Source organism: Hyaena hyaena, unplaced genomic scaffold (assembly GCF_003009895.1).
Source record: "Hyaena hyaena isolate Hyena2069 unplaced genomic scaffold, ASM300989v1 scaffold_704, whole genome shotgun sequence".
Classification (NCBI taxonomy): domain Eukaryota; kingdom Metazoa; phylum Chordata; class Mammalia; order Carnivora; family Hyaenidae; genus Hyaena; species Hyaena hyaena.
The window spans coordinates 146560-156335 of NW_024081336.1; the positions used below are offsets into that span (position 1 = coordinate 146560).

Sequence of the window (9776 nt, forward strand, 5' to 3'; positions counted from 1 at the left end):
AACATGAGTGGGCTTGTCTGAGTCTCACACAGCCTTAAAGATCTAGTCACTACCCATCAGCTACATCTCTCTTCACTGCCCCAAACAGATCCTTACTCCAATACAGAATTTGTTTTAATTTATATATTTATATTTCACTTCAAGTTTTAATAGATATTTGAGTGTACAGGACTACTTGCCAATGCCTGAATGTATACTATTCCCACTTCATTGCTTATGTAATGCTTCTGCTTCGAAAGTCTTTCTCTTTTCCCTCCAAACTGACCGCTTCAAGACTCAGCTCAGGTGTTACCATCTCTGGGAATTCCTTTCTGCATTCCCTCAACTCAGGCTAATAAATATTTAAAATCATATTCTCTTAAGTTAATTACTAGTTTATGTATTTGTCTTCCCTAACAGTCGATAAGCTTCTTGAGGGAGGGACTTTGTCTAATATTCTTTGTATTGGCAGAGCCTAGAATAGTGCCTGCTCATAAAGGTTTTTTTTTAGTTAAAACTTGTTGAATTATTCTCTTCTTTGAAAACACTTACAAAAGTAATGTTTCACGGCACAAAGATTCTACTAGAAACCTCACTACAGATTGACATCAGATTATTCAAAATAACAATTTATCAAAAAGTGTTGTCACTCGTACATAGTGTATTCAGGATGATATTGTGGGACTTTCCTAAATAATCTGATGAAATAAAGACTCATCTGAGCCAGTCCTGGTTAACCCTATCAGTAAGGGAATTAAGTTAATTTGGAATTATTTTCCACATTGCATCCAGATTGAATCCAATGTAAAAGTTGTCACGTGATAGCTTTCTGTGCATAGAATCACTTTCTACCTTCTTCCAGGAATAGCTACCCTTTTCTCTGGTAATAAGTTTTCCTCTGTCATGTCTGATGGAGACAGCCAACGTTATTATGACATGGGTCCATGTCACCACACAGAGCAATCCTAAGGCCCAATCATATGGCAGCTGGATCAGTCACTAGCCTTACCCAGGATTGGTCGGCAGGAACTGGCTGAAATGAGGCTGTCCTTCTGGCTCATGATCCTGGCCATGTGGAGAAGTCCAAGAAGATGAAGCCTGCAAACAGAAAGAAAAGGAGAGCAATAATGAGAGTAACATTTCGGTTGTCACTTAGCATTGCTGAGGTCCAGGCCATTGTCCTGGTTCCGGTGAGCTCTCTTTCCTTTCTGTGAGCCGGCTTCTTAAAGGAAACAAGAATCCATGTTTTGCTCAGGCTAGTACATGCTGGATTGCTATCATTAGCAATTAAATATTTCCCTGAGGGGCTTTACTAAGGAAGCAGCAATGGAATCATTTTCTCTCTTTTGCAGCCTGTTGGAGCTCCGCCCCTCTCCATTTCAGCCCTACAGAATCGTCTCTAACATACAGAAGTCTTCTCACCACAGCAATACATTTTGAAGAATATAGACCAAGGTATGTATGGTGACTTCAAAAGGAATAGATGTGGGCACCTGGGTGGCTCAGTTGGTCAAGTGTTCGACTCCTGCTCAGGTCATGATCTCACGGTTCCGGAGTTCGGGCCCCGCATCAGGCTCTCTGCTGTCAGCCAGAGCCTGCTTCTGATTCTCTGTCTCCCTCTGTCTCTGCCCCTCCCCTCCTCAAAAATAAATAAACAAAAAAGTTAATAGATGTACTCCAAATTAATGAAAGATCTTATTATATATTAGCAAATAAGGTTGAGAATAAAGATTTACGGTACAAATAACATCGTAGTCATACAAAATTGTTATTATCATTAACAAATGGTTCCTTTGAACAATGGGCTTCTGTAGATACATTTAAAGTGTAATTTGGTTAATTCAAACTTTTCAGAAATATTTGAATATATTAAATAGGCATGGAGGAACACCCATGAATTGCTAAATAAGAACATTTGCCTTTCCTTATAACATTCACAAGTAAAACAACATCTTAGGGATATCTAACCATGATCATACAGCCAGAAATAAAACAAAAACAGAGATATCACTCTGACATACTTATTTAAGTCATAATATCATTTTATGGTCAAACAAATATTTCAGACAAAAATTGCATATTTCCAAATGCTCAGTCTAGATAAAAAAATATTTTAGAATTTACAAAATTATATTTTAAATAGGTGGGGGAATTGAACACCTTGCTTCAAAACGTGCTATTACTTATAACACCTATTTATATAGTTTTTTTCCATTATTAGGGACAAAGTTTAAAAAGGCACAAATTATAGTGCATTTAAAATGTGTTTAATAGCATATGAATACATTAAGTAGAAAAAGAAGTATGTTCTTCCATTAAATAAAAACGAAATTTAAAGAAAAAGTGGAAACAACTATGTTGGAAAGAAAGGTTAAAATATATTTCTGAGAATATTAAAAATATTTCTTATCACTAATTAGATACATAGCCCTGAAAATTAATGATCAATTAGTAACATTTTAGAACCCAATAGAGGCAAATGCACAAGTTAAAAGGTAACATTAACACAAACTGCTTCCCTTTGATAACAGATTAAAGCCAATTTCATTTTAACAACATTACCAAAATTAAAAGAAAAAACCCCTGCCTTATCTCAATTTATTTTTTTATAATATGAAAAGGCACTTTTAGTATCAAGAACCTACTTAGGGTTGATTTAAATGCTAGACAAGTGGACTAGAATTTGACCAATATGCTCAAGCCATTATAATATGCAAATCATCTGAACAAACTCTGTGATAGGAACCATCTTTTGTCACAGAAAGCAGACATCTTGTAGTCCAAATATGGTTAACTGCTTTTGACAAAGACGTAAGTGTAAAAACAACAAAAGAAGCAAGCAGTATATAAAGAGTTAAATGTAGATTTAAAACCATTCATTCAAATCAAGAACAGTGTTGTGTACAAGTATGCCGGATTATAATTTATATTTAGGTACATTTTTTATTTACGCATTCATGATAGCCTAATGAGTGGAGCAAAGTGAAAACAGCCTCTACAACAATTACGCAGGGTCAAATATTGAAAGGACTCACAAGACTCCACAGACTATTCATGTGAAGTTTCCAGAAAACTAAAGGGTATGGTACATGAGGGAAACAACGCCCAAGGAGTCAGAGAGGCTCAGACTTGCAGACCAGCACACAGGGGCCCGTTGTCAGTAAATACCAAACATGTCTTGATTTCAGGGGGACTTAAGTGCAAGTTTACACTGGGGTCTTTTATATCTTACTGGTCACCCGGCCACCCTAGGCTGTTCAATGATTACACTAGGTGTAAACCATCAATTCATACATCCGTCAGCAGCAGAGAAGCCAGCCATGCTGCCTCCAGGGCTTTTTTGAACATTAAACAGCACATTATAAATCATTAACTATATATTTTATTCTTATCTTGCCCAGGGATCCATGCCAGTCTTCCAGACATTCCTGCAGTTAAGCACAGCATTGTCTCAGTCCAGCTGCAAATTCAGCCAATCTGACACAATACACATAGAATAGTATCATGGTAGGCAGGATTACTGTCTTTTGAGTTAATTAATATGCATATCTTCATTTGTACCTCTTAGGATAGAAGTTTGAGCAAATGGTGAGCTTTCCAAATTTTACAGCTGGCTTTTAATTTTTTTTTAACGTGTATTAATTTTGAGAGAGAGAGAGAGAGCGTGCACACATGAGTGGGAGAGGGGTAGAGAGAGGGAGAGAGAGAATCCCAAGCAGGCTCTGTCATTGTCAGCAGGGAGTCCCACGCTGGGCTCAATCTCATGAACCATGAGATCATGACCTGAGTTGAAATTAAGAGTCGGTCGCTCCACCACCTGAGCCACCCAGGCACCCCAACAGTTGCCCCTTTAAAGAACATATTAAGGATTCATATATAAACATATAAGGCAGCATCAATCAATCAATCTTATTTGGAAAAAAAAACAAGTGTCAGCAACTGGCACATTTTATAGGAAGTTCACAAGTTACACAAACAAAAAGAAGCATGTGGGAATAGCTGTATGCTTAGCTTACTTAATATATAAAATAAAATAAAATAAAATAATAAAGTATAAAATAGAATAGAATACACAATTTGTTCTGAAGTTAAATATATGAAATCTAAAATAAATATTTGCCTAAAAACATGTTACACAAACATGTATTTTTTTAGAATAGTTTTCAGTATCACCAACTCAGGGCTTATTTCCTAAACTGACAATTTACTCCAAATTTGATTTTCACATCTCTTCATCATTTCTTTTATGTTTACTTATTTTGAAAGAGAGAGAGAGAAATAGAGAGAGAGCAAGAGAGTATGAGCAGGAGAGGGGCAGAGAGAGAACGAGAGAGAGAATCCCAAGCAGGCTCTGCACTGTCAGTGCAAATCTGACACGGCGCTCCATCCCATGTACCATGAGATCATGACCTGAGGAGAAACCAAGAGTAGGGCACCAAACAGACTGAGCCATCCAGATGCCCCTCTTCATCGTTTATTTCTAAGACATAATATAGAAGAGGTACCTCAACAAATAAAATTAAAAAACCCCATAAACCTCTCTTTAAAATTTTTGGTTATGAATAACCTGATTTGTTTTTCATATTTTCTTGCTTTTTAAAATTAATGTTCGTGCCCTAGCCTTACCAAATTAAAAAAAAAAAACGGAAGGAAGGAAGAAAGAAAGGAAAAGAAAGAAAGAAAGAAAATCAGGGAGATGATTGGGCAATAAGCATTGTACTGCACAGACAGAGGGTAATTACTTGCTAATGAATTTTTCTACCATATGCTATTACTGTAGATAAATCGAAATGAGTCATTTGTGATTGACAGGTTTGTGTTTTTCAATGTTAACAGACATGACCCAAATATAGGTCTTCCTACCTTTGCCCTGGAATTAGATGCAGTGCTCCCAGTCATCCATCACATTTATAGACTGAAGCAAATGATTCTGTGTGTTCAATACTCCCAATTCACCCATCACATTTTTTAGACCAGTGAGGTCATGTTTCACAAAGAGAACTTGGACAAGTAATCACAGAAAGGCACTCCAAAGCTAGGTGTATGAATAAGAGACAAGGGACAGTCTCACTCAGTGATTACAAGTCTGGGTAAGCATTTTAAAAAAACAGAAACACTGGAGATCTTTAAAAAAAACAACAACAACAACAACAATGATGGTCAGGCCACTGCTTCTAGCTGCACAGGCTGTGCACTGAACAACTTCAAGGGGCACCATGCATATAATTATGATGTGAATGGAATCCCATGGAGTTGTGAGATACAGCAGACCCACTGGGCTCCACTACTAAGCTTCTGGAAATGGTCATGGGGGCTTTTGTGCTTTAAAGGATGATTTTAATATACAGCCAGAGTTGAGAACTACTGGTCTAAACAATTTTTTTCCCTAAGCTAATTATATGCCTTTGAGACTCATGTTGAGATTGTTATTGTTTTCAATATATGCCTGCTGAGCAGCTTCTTTCTTCTCCATTAATAATCTTAGGAATTGCTTTTTTTTTTAGTTTTTAGTTTTTTAGTTTTTTAGTTTTTTTTTTAGTATGTCTAACAATAATCTTTCCCCATAACACAAGAACATTTGCTTTTGTTTCTACATTCGCTTACCTTATTCCATCAGCCCCAAAGTGTGAAGAAGCTAGTTGAGTCATATGTTCCTTTTTGTAATGATTTAATTTTAATTAATAACAATATTAGTAATAATCATTATGTGATTTTTTTTACATTGACATGGATGCTATTTTTCTAGATACTCTGCACATTGCAACAATTCTATTTAGGAAATAAACACTTGTAAAGAGAAAACAATCTTTTAAGTATTACCTGATCCTTGTGTTTTTAAAACCATGGCAGCCTGCTAAAGAAGAAGAAAAAGGAGGGGTGCCTGCAGCTCAGTTGGTTAAGCATCCGACTTCAGCTCAGGTCATGATCTCACAGTTTGTGGGTTCGAGCCCCGTGTCGGGCTCTGCACTGACAGCTCAGAACCTGGAGCCTGCTTCAGATTCCATGTCTCTCTCTCTCTCTCTCTCTCTCTGCACCTCCCCCACTCTCCCTTTCTCTCTCTCAAAAGTAAATAAATATTAAAAAAAATTTTTAAAGAAGAAAAAGAAGAAGAAAAATGAGGAGGAGGAGGAGAAAAACTGTATGAGTAGCCAAATCATTTGTTAGCAGAATAATCTGCGTATTTGTCTGCTCCACCCTCACAACCCTTCTTTGGAGACATGAACTGTTCCCATACCATATGTGGCTGCAGGGGCTGCTCAGAGCAGGACCATTCTGTTGCCGCTCCTCCAGAATTTTTGGCTCAAGAGGTCTGGGGTGGTGTCTGAGAACTGGCTTGTGTCACAAGTTCTTAGACAATGTTGATGCACCTTGTCCAGGGACCACACTTTGAGAACCACTAATCTATTCAACAGAAATGTTTCTCAGTGATGGAAATAGCATATTAATTGATAGAATTCCTTGTAATTTCCTCAAAAATTTCTTGAAGCAAATAAAGAATAAAATGCACAATGTCTTATGATTTGAAGTAGCATATCTTTCAGAAGTATGGTCAACATTACAGTCTGTGGATTCACTGACACCGATGGCTGGTTGGGAGGACATGGGGACAGATGCCCTGTAAGAGTAACTCAATGTGTCGCAGGAAATTCTGACCTTCAAGGACAAGGTACCTGTCAGCCACATTATTGACTGGTGTACTTGAGCCCTTGCTCCAGCCGGTCTGTTTCTGCCTCAAGAATGACCAAAACAAAACAAAACAACCTGCATGTCTACTCTACCACTGTGTAACTTAAAACAGCTAAGCTCTAAGTCAGGCTATTGATTTTATTGATCTAATGCAGGGAGGAAACTCCATTCTAAAACTTTCATTGATACAAACTGCCTCCAATGCGCCAAACTGTTAAACCCAATATGCATGTCACAGAAAAGAAAGCAATATATGGAACTTAGTTTGGCATCCAGAAATCCATTTTTCTTTGATTACTCTTTTATTTTACATTCCCTTGCCATTTATACCTTTCAGTCTATATCCTGTATCATATGCATATATGTTGCTTTACAATTTAACCCGTTTGTGTAAATCTCAACAAACTGATCAAAAGCTATCCCAAAGCAGTGATCTCCTCTATCTTGTATCTCCACACAGCATTACTTTATTACTAAAAGAAATATTGATGGGGTGCCTGGGTGGCTCAGTTGGTTGAGCGTTCTATTCTTGATTTCAGCTCAGGTCATGGGATCGAGCCCCGCATCAGCTCTCTCTCTCTCTCAAATAATATAGATAGATATAGATATAGATACATATATAGATATAGATAGATATAGATAAACAAATGGAGGCATGCCTGGGTGGCTCAGTCAGTTAAGCGTCCGACTTCGGCTCAGATCATGATCTCACTGATCTCGAGCCCTGCATCGGGCTGTGTGCTGACTGCCAGCTCAGAGCCTGGAGGCTGTTCCAGATTCTGTGACTCCCTCTCTCTCTCTGACCCTCCCCTGCTCATGCTGTCTCTCTCTCTCTCTCTCAGAAATAAATAATATCTTTAAAAAATTTTTTTAAAGATAAATAAATGGAATATTGAGGGGAAATATTGAGGAAAAAAATGCCAAAACAGAGCCAGTTACCAAGGAGAATATTGAAGAATGCTTTACTTAGGATGAACCACTTGCTACATTTATCTTCTTTATCAAGAATTAATAATGCAGACTATAGAAATAATCCATTTGACTTTAAAATAAACTTTTAATGTTTTAGTTATTTCTGAGAGAGAGAGAGTGTGTGAGACAGAGAGTGTGTGTGTGAGAGAGAGAGTGAGCAGGGGAGGGTCAGAGGGAGAGGGAGACACAGAATCTGAAGCAGGCTCCAATCTCTGAGCTGACTGTCAGTACAGAGCCCAACATGTGGCTCGAACCCACCAACCCACCAACCCACCAACTGTGAGATCATGAACTAAGCCGAAGTCGGATGCTTAACCGACTGAGCCCTCCAGGTGCACCAGACTTTTTAAAAATCTATAAATAAAAGTGTAGGTAATTATTATTTGATGCAAAGTTACTGTTGATTGGACAGAGAATACAGTTATTAAGAAAAAGAAATAAACAGCAAAATGTTTACTAAAAGAAAAAAGGCTGCAGCAGAATGAAAAGAGTAGGAACCTGGGTCTGCACTACACTTCCAAGAAACGCTCTGACTCATCTCCTCCGGTCACCCAAACACACCTTGCTTCGGGCCACCCCTCTGCCTAGGCCATCCTCCCCCAGCCTACTTCTCTTTGCTTGGATCACCTTCTGCTGCACACATCCTTCCTGTCCTCCTGCTGTTCAAGTCCCTACCCTGCTGAGTAACTTCTCACCAGCCCCCTCCAACGTAAACTTAAAGGAAATTTCTTTCAAAATGCTGACTAAGCGCCCAGAAGGGGAAGCCCTTACGCCCTATCCCTTGTCCATTGCAGACCCCAACAGAAGGAGATATGCCCTGTATTCCCAAGAGAAGAAGCCTACTTTACTACTCCAGCAAGGTGGGAGGCAATTTTTCTGCTTGCCCAGAGACAAGCTCAACCAATAAGAAAATACCACAACTCGGCCAATGAGAAACTGTCACCACCCTTGACTCTCCCATTCCTCTATTTCCGTTTTCCTCTTAATCTTCTCCATTTGACAGAGTTGTGCATGGAAATAAATAGGTTTTGAATTAATAATTTAAAAAAAAAAAAGGCCTTCTCTCCACACTGCCCCCCCTCCCTCCCCCCCCCCCCCCCCCGCCAGAGCTAGATGGCTAGGTTGGGTTTGGGGTGAGGGTCTCTCTGCCTGCTCCACTAGCAGGAAGGGGAGGAGGCAGAAGACCCGTGGTTGGACCCTGACGTCGACCCGCACGTCTGGGCTGCCGGCTGTTGCCACGGGTGTGAGCAGAAAGCCTGGGGCTCAGGGACTTGAGGGAGGCTGGCGCCTGGGTGGTCAGGCCGGTATTGCACCCCGGAGGACAACCTGGGGGGCCGCGCCCCCGCCTGCTCTGCAGCACCCACTTCCAGAGTCCAGGAAGGAACCCTAGTTTGTGCATCGTTTTCCATCCCCGTTCAAACAGGGGTGAAAGGAAAAGGCGCCAACTCGTTCCTCTCCCTTTTTGGGACTTTAGCGAAAGGCAGTTATACCTAAGCCCCCAGACCCCCCGCCGCACGTTCCAGAGACGCGGGAGTCAGCCACCTTCGGACGTGCGGTCAGCGGGGAGACTCCAGGATCCGGCGCCCGCAGGCCCGGAGCGCGCACACCCAGGCTGGTTGCAGCGCTGGAGGCGGACAGAGCTGTGCCCACGACGTCCCTTCCGTCGTGCTGCGGCCGCACTGCTGTCGCATGCCCCAGCCGAATCACACGCATGCTTCCAGATCTCGGTGCCAAACGACCTGACCCAGCACCAAGAGGATCGGACAAAACCGAGCGGCAGGTCGGACCTGGGGCCTGAGGCCGGCTCTGTGTCCCAGCACCGAGGACGCTAGTGCAAGACCGTTCCCAGCGCGGAAAGGTGGCATTTGTTCCCCAGTGGCGGGTCGCTTGCATAACCCCGGCAGTGGCGGACGCCTCCACCAGGGGGCGATAGAGAGTAGCCCTCCCTCCCAATCCCTCGTCTAAAGGGAATCTGTCAAAATCAACCATCCAAACCCAGAGCTCCCAGCCTCAAGCCTGAAACGCACTTCCAAATTTGGGAAGGCCAGTTTCAAATTGGGCCGCTGTGTGGTAGTGTTGTAATCCACTCAGAGCTAGTCGCTTCTGTTCCACTTGCTACCCCATAGAAGACCCTCTTC

At 41.0% G+C, this 9776-nt stretch overlaps 1 long non-coding RNA gene across 1 annotated transcript; it reads left to right on the forward strand.

Moving 5' to 3' along the window:
• The first annotated feature begins 1003 nt into the window (after positions 1-1003).
• LOC120220532 lies at positions 1004-8675 on the forward strand. Its single transcript, XR_005525602.1, has 2 exons — positions 1004-1434; positions 8433-8675. It is a non-coding gene; the product is annotated as an uncharacterized LOC120220532 (long non-coding RNA).
• The last annotated feature ends 1101 nt before the right edge of the window (positions 8676-9776 follow it).